The following is a 7,622-nucleotide window of genomic DNA, read 5'->3' on the forward strand; positions in this document are numbered from 1 at the left end:
TTTCATGAATACTTCTAGACACATCTCTTACCCCATGGGACATGCTTTTTATGTTTCATCTTCAAATTTGCTGGTTGCCTACTCTCAAAACTAGTTACATTGGGAAAGGGAGGAGAAGGCCTGGCGTCTGACTTCAAGAAACAGAGAAATACCCTTTTCTAGGCTCCCAGGTTTCAAGTTGAAGTGGACATGGGATATTCACTTTTGGTTTTCATTTATTTTATTTTATTTTATTTTATTTTATTTTATTTTATTTTAGCAGTCACCTGATTTATAAAAAGATGTAACAAATTTTTAAATGATACAAAATATCATTTTCAAAGCAACATCAATATCATTTTCAAACCACCACCAAAAAGTGAGTGTGTTTAACTGTTCTCAGCTCATCACAGCAAATGTGTGAGTGGAGCAATAACACATGTTGTAGCATGTTTAATAAACCTGCAACAGAGAAAGTTGGTTGAAGGAAAGCAGAGAAACTTTGTCTTTTAAGTATTAGAACCGAGGGGCTCCATAATCGTCTGGCATCCGCTCAATGTACCTATGGTTAGGAATGTACATGATGGGAACTCCAGGGATCTTCCTGATTCTTCGTTTAAGGCCCCGGTCAACTGTGGCCACAATATAACACTTGCGCTGAGTTACTCTCTATACTGAGCAGTCATCTGCATAGGTTCCTTTGTGTGTCCATGGTAATCGTTCAAAGCTTGGATCCTTGGCGATCCTTAGAGCCACTCGATACTTCTGCCCCAATTTCTCAATTTCAGCCATTACACAGTCAGTTATACAAGGGATACACTTGGCATAGAGACAATCCATCATTGACTGCACTAAGTCCAGTGTGGCCTTAATGGTAACGTTGATGAAGTTGGTATCCACCAGGATGTGGTACGGTGGGCCTAGCTGAGTGTTAAATTGGAAGAATAAGCAGAAGGGGTGTTGGGGGACTTCTCTTTCTTTGAGTGCACTGGGATCTATCTTTTCTTTCTTTTTAGGTTTTAAACTATCCTTGTCTTGAAGCCTCTGATCTCTGAGACTAAGCATTCGCTTCATGGTCACATACTTCCTTGCTTTCTCTTGTTTCCCCATGTTCACGCCGCACTCTTGTTTCTTCCGGACTCTCCCTGGTTTTTATTTTAGAATGTCATAAAGGAATGCAACTTTGAGATTTAAGTTTGGATAGATGGTCCTAAAAAGCAGAAGTCAGGAATATGGAAGAGTGAGACAGGGAAGTGCGGGAAGCCAGTGGAGAGTGTACTGACAAGCTGTTTACTGCTGTGTGCAGCGGGGCTCAGTTCCTTCCAGGCCCCTGAGAACCCATGGAAAATACATCTCAGGGCTGTCTCACTGAAGGATGGGAGGTCAGGCATTTGTTCACCAAATCCCATCCTCTGTTGCTTAGGGATTCCCCTGACACATCAATTTCCCTGTGGGTTTAGTTGACACCTGCACTAGGAGGATGTGGTGGTAATGCTCATGATGAGAGTTGGTGACATTCATGGAACAGCCTATCTGAGCTGTGTTGACATCAGGTGAATTGAGGGCCTAGGGCATGGTAAAGAGCATTCTAGGCAAAGCAAAGAGCCAATGCAAAGGCCTTGAGGTGAGGCATTCAAGGGACACCGGAAGGCCCGGGTGGCTGAATGGAATAAGGAAGGAAGAGAGTAGGAGGAGTTGCTGGCAGAAAGGCAATGGTGGGGCTGTTCTAAGGCAGGACTCCGGCTTTCACTCTAAGAGAGATTCGAAGCCTTTGGAGAGTTTGCACAGAGTGTAACCTGGTCTGATTTGCGTTGTGCTGAATCTGGTTTTGGGTTAAAGGAGGGGTGGAAGTGGAGGCTGTTTCAATAATCCAGGTGAGAGGATAGTGGCTTACACTGGGGTGGAAACAGTAGAGGGGCAAGACATGATATACATTATTTGATTCCCTCGACAATCCAGCAAGCTGATTCTTATTTTTAATCCTCAGAGTTCAAATTTTCTGAGAGTTTGAAATCTCTCAGAGTTAGTAGATAGTACTATGAATCCTATAGTAGCAGGGGTGGGCAAACTTTTTGACTCGAGGGCCACAATGGGTTCTTAAACTGGACCGGAGGGCCGGAACAAAAGCATGGAAGGAGTGTTTGTGTGAACTAATATAAATTCAAAGTAAACATCATTACATAAAAGGGTACGGTCTTTTTCTTTTTTAGTTTTATTCATTTCAAACGGCCCGCGGGCCGTAGTTTGCCCACGGCTGGGTTAGGGAATTCATACATGTTTCTGTCCCCAATAAGTGGTAAAACTGGGCTTTAGTCCAGGCCTCAAATACCCGAGCCTCCATTCTTTCTGACCCTTCCCATAATGATCTCAGAAAGCTTTTACTTTTCATCTCTTGCATCATTAGCCACTAACCTGGATATACTTACTGACAAGCAAGAGAGGATAGGAAGAGTAAATGAAAATAACAAAAAGTCCATATGGTTTTTGTAACAGAGAGACCACTTTTCTCATCACATCCCAAGATGCTGAACAAACTGGATGCAAAACTTCAGAAACTATAGAACAGCAAATCATTGAGTTGGGAAGCAATAATTAGAAAGGAAATGAAGAAAATGGACATTGGGGGCCTTAATGTGAAATATGACATTGATAAATCAAAGGAAGCCTTGAATTAGAGATGTGGATATTTCAACTGATTATCCAGGATAACTCATATCCTGCATTAAGCTCGTCCATTTGTTTCCCCTGCCTTTGTGAGGACAAAGAGAGTCTTGGCAAATTGCTAGCCCACAGGATTGTGTTTCCCAAATGTTTATTCAAAGAGGGTGTGGAGGGAGGGGATAAAGCAGTTGAAAAATAATTTGCTTATTAAGCAGGCCTGAGGAATGTTCTCCTTTCCACTGAATCTCGTATATTTATGGGAAAGATAATGGAGACGCTGATGATGAATTTTGACAGTACGGCAAAAGTAAACAATCAGCCCAAGCCAAAAAAAAGTTAGATCTACGTACTTGGACTTTCAATGCTTATCCTACTAGTTGAGTATAAACAAAGTGTCACATGACTGTGTGAAGAGTAGAAATTGCTCAGCTGCTTTCTCTTTCCTGATGATTCCTAAGCAAATGGTGTTTATTTGGGGGACTTTATTTTTCTGTGTTTTTGTGGGGGGGGGGGGGAGGGTGGGAGTGGGAGGGCATTGTCCCTAGATGGTATTAGGGACAAAAGGTACTTTGGGGCATTAGTGTGACCACATGTCTCCAGATTGTTTTGATTCATGTGGTGATATGATGAGAATCCAAAGGAGACATCAAGAATAGGAATTTAAAAAACCTGATTGGGTTATTCCATTTCAGCCACTCCACCCTTCCTGGCAAAAGAAAGTCCCTCCACAGAAAATGTCCTGCCTACTCTGAGCTAAATGTCCCAGTAATCTGGAAACTCTGACATTATGACAGGAATTTGAACTGGAGCCAGGCGACACCTCACAAAACCCATGGGCAGAGTTAGAGGATTGGATTAGTTTTGCATCAGTGTGTTTCTTGGGCATTTTATAAGTCCTTTGGTGTTTATTTTATAGCAGGTGACCTTGTGCAAGAACCCAGAGAATCCCTTCTGGATTTTTCCCAGACCTGTGACTACTCCCTGTTCTATTATCAGCTATTGCTTTTATGAGTAGAGCTGCCCAGTGCTGGGGCTCATGGGAAGCTGGTCTGGTTTTCCTAGCAACCCAGTAACAATTCAGGTGTCTTTGTTTCAGCTTAGCTTCTGGAACCAGGGTCTGATTTTGCAATAAGCATTATCATGAAGGCATTGGGTCTTCAAAGCTACCAGTGTACTACCAGTTGGGTGTTGGGACTTTTGCTCACTCATCCTCAAAATTAGCTTTCACTTAGCCTCAGTCAGCCTGCTTACCACGTTTTACACATACCCTTAAAGATTTCTTGCAATCTTGAAGAAAAATTGTTCATGTGATACCACACTCCTGAATTGCCCTTTACTTTCCTCCTTATTATTTAAAATCACAAGTGTATGGATCTCTCTTAAAGAACTTTATATATGTTTAATATTGAGAATTATGCCACCCATCCTTTTTCCCATTTTTATCTTGGTTGCTTAAAAATTCATGGCTAAAATTAACGCTTATTCTTAGAACCCTTTTAGTATTTTGGTGATATTATTGCTTTTTTTTTCTGTTTTAAGTTTTAAATATCTAATAATCATTCTTATATTTTTATTGAATCATAAAGCAAAAAGGATCACATGATATGGCTTGCACCTAAAGAAACAAAACCAGAAACAGGTATGAGATCTTGAAATGGGCAGCCTCAGCCATCTGTCAGCACAAGTGAGCCCACAGCCAGAGGAAGGCTACTGCAAGAAAACACATGCTACTGTTCAAGGACAAAAGGCATCTTCCAACCGTATTGCTTGGTGCATCTGCCAATCCGAAGGTTCTCAAAGTTGGTCCCTAGACCAGGAGCACTAGTATCATCGGAGTACTTATTAGAAATGCAATTTCCCAGGTCCCACCCAAGACCTACTGAATCAAAATGTCTGGGGAGAAGTTTAGCAATCTGTGTTTTACCAAGTCTCTAGTTGTTTCTGATGCATGCTCAAGTCTGAGAAGCACTTGCTGCTGACCCATACATTACATACCGGTGAAGACCATTCGAGAAAACTCCCCTCTGATTCTTTGTTAGGCTTGCACTTTTATGTACCAGCCACTGAATATGCATTCTATTCTCCTTGTGCTTTCTAGACTCCTTTTCATTCACTTAGGCGCCATTTCTCTACATTCCTTCTGCTTGGCCACGTGAGTAAACACTGAACTTAAGTGTCTCTTTGGAAGCAGAACTTGCTTGCTTCCTTCAACTTACATGTTAGTAAGACTTCAAGAGGATTCTTTGTCTCTGTGCACACAATCCTCATTAACTCGTTTCTTCCTATTTATTTATTTATTCATATTGTTGACAGTATTACAGATGTCCCCCATTCCTCCCCACTCCACCCAGCCCCTGCTTCACACCAGGCCTTCTCTACACTATTGTTCGTGTCCATGTATACATGTTCTTTGATTAATCTCTTCCCTTTCCCTCCAACCCTTCCCTCTGAGATCTCTCAGTCTGTCCCATGTGTCCATGCCTCTGGACCTATTTTGTTCCTTACTTTATGTTGTAAATTAGATTCCACATATAAGTGAGATCATGTGGTATTTTTCTTTCTCTGACTGTCTTATTTCACTTAGCATGATAATTTCCAGGTTCACACATGCTGCTGCAAAGGGTAAGCATTTCTTTCACAGCTGCACAGTATTCCACTGTGTAAATGTACCACAGCTTTTTTTATCCACTCATCTCCTGATAGGCACTTGAACTGTTTCCAGGTCTTAGCTATTGTAAATAATTCTGCTATAAACATAGGGTGCATATATTCTTTCTGACTGGTGTCTTAGGATTCTTAGGATATATTCCTAGAAGTTGGATGACTAGGTCAAACAGCAGTACCATTTTTAATTTTTTGAGGAAACTCCATACTATTTTCCATAGTGGCTGCACCAGTCTATATTCCCACCAACAGTGTACTAGGGTTCCCTTTTCTCCACATCCATGCCAGCACTTGTCATTTGTTGATTTGTTAATAGTAGCCATTCTGGCAGGTGTGAGGTGATACTCATTGTAGTTTTAATTTGTATCTCTCTCATGATTAGTGATATTGAGCATTTTTTCATATATCTACTGGCCATTTGTATGTCCTCTCTGGAAAAGTGTCTATTAAGGCCCTTTACCCATTAAAAATATTTTTATTGTTTTCAGACAAGAAGGGGGAGGGAGACAGACATAGAAACATCAATGATGAGAGAGAATCATTGATTGGCTGCCTCCTGCACACAACCTACTGGGGATCGAGCCCACAACTGGGCATGTGCCCTGACTGGGAATTGAACTGTGATCTCCTGGCTCATAGGTAGATGCTCAACCTCTGAGCCATGCTGGCCAGGCCCTTTACACATTTTTAATTGGATTGTTTGTCTTCTTGGTATTGAGTTATATGAAAACCTACAGCCAATGTCATACTCAATGGGAACAAACCAAGAGCATTCCCCTTAAGATCAGGAACAAGGGATGTCTGCTTTCACCACTCTTATCTATACTAATAAAAGGGTAATATGCTAATTAGACTGGGTCGACTGGACATCTTCCAGATGTCCGACTTCCTTCCAGACAAAGCCATGGTGGCAGGGGCCAAGGCAGAGGTGGTTAGGAAGCAAGCAGTTAGGGGCCAGCATGCTGGCAGGAGAGGGCAGTTGGGGCAATCAGGCCATCAGGGGAGGGCAATTGGGGGCAATCAGGCCAGAAGGGGAGCAGTTAGGTGGTGATCAGGCCAGCAGGAAGAGACAGTTAGGGGTGACCAGGCAGGTAGGAGAGCGGTTAGGAGCCAGTAGTCTCGGATTGTGAGAGGCATGTCCTGGATTGGAGAGGGTGCAGGCCAAGCTGAGGGGTGCCTCCCATGACCCAGGCATGTATTTTGTGCACCAGGCCTCTAGTTCAACATAATATTGGAAGTCCTAGCCACAGCAATCAGACAAGGAGAGTAAATAAAAGGCATCCAAACTGGAAAGAAGAAAGTAAAACTGCCATGATTCACAGATGACATGATATTGACTCCTCCAATAAACTACTGGATTTATTAAATGAATTCAGCAAAGTAGCAGGATACAAAATTAACATCTAGAAATTGATGGCATTTTTATACACCAATAATGAACTCTCTGGAAAAAAAAACACCTAAAAAACAATCCCATTTACCATTACAAGAAAATAAAATAAGATACCTTGGAATAAACCTAACCAAGTAGGTGAAAGACCTGTACTCAGAAAAATACAGGACATTGAATAAATCCCACTTGGTCATGGTGTATGATCTTTTTAATGTACTGCTGGATACGATTTGCTAATATTTTGTTGAGGATTTTAGCATCTATGCTCTTCAGACATATTGCCATGTAATTTTCTTTCTTTGATGTGTCTTTATCTTTTGAAATTAGGATAATGCTACCCTTGTAAAAAGAGTTTAGAGTCTTCCTTCTTTTTGAATTTTTTGAATAGTTTGAAGAAGATACATGTTACTTTTTTTAATGTTTGGTAAAACTGTGAAGCCATCTGGTCCAGGACTTTGTTTGCTGGGAGTGTTTTTTAATTACTGCTTCAATTTTATTAATTGTTATCAGTCTATTCAGGTTTTTTGATTCTTCCTGATTGGGTTTTGGAAGATTGTATATTTCTAGGAATTTATCCATTTCACCCAGGTTGTCCAGTTTGTTGGCAAATAGTTGTTCCTAGTATTTCTTACAATGCTTTGTATGTCTGTTGTTATTCACTTCTTTCATTTCTGATTTTATTTATTTGGGTCCTTTCTCTTTGTTTCTTGATGATTCTAGCTAAAGGTTCATCAATCATCTTTTCAAAAAACAATTGGTTTCATTGATATTTTGTATTGTTTTTTATTATTTATGTCATTTATTTCTGCTCTGATCTTTATTATTTCTTTCCTTTTACTTACTCTGGGCTTTTCTTTTTTTTAAATTTTTTTAAAATATATATTTTATTGATTTTTTACAGAGAGGAAGGGAGAGGGATAGAGAG

At 40.7% G+C, this 7,622-nt stretch overlaps 1 pseudogene; it reads right to left on the bottom strand.

The window, feature by feature from the left end:
• Positions 1-332: 332 nt before the first annotated feature.
• Positions 333-1,089, bottom strand: LOC132211536 (rRNA-processing protein FCF1 homolog; annotated as a pseudogene).
• Between the last annotated feature and the right edge of the window lie 6,533 nt (positions 1,090-7,622).

This window comes from Myotis daubentonii, chromosome 10, assembly GCF_963259705.1.
Source record: "Myotis daubentonii chromosome 10, mMyoDau2.1, whole genome shotgun sequence".
Lineage (NCBI taxonomy): Eukaryota > Metazoa > Chordata > Mammalia > Chiroptera > Vespertilionidae > Myotis > Myotis daubentonii.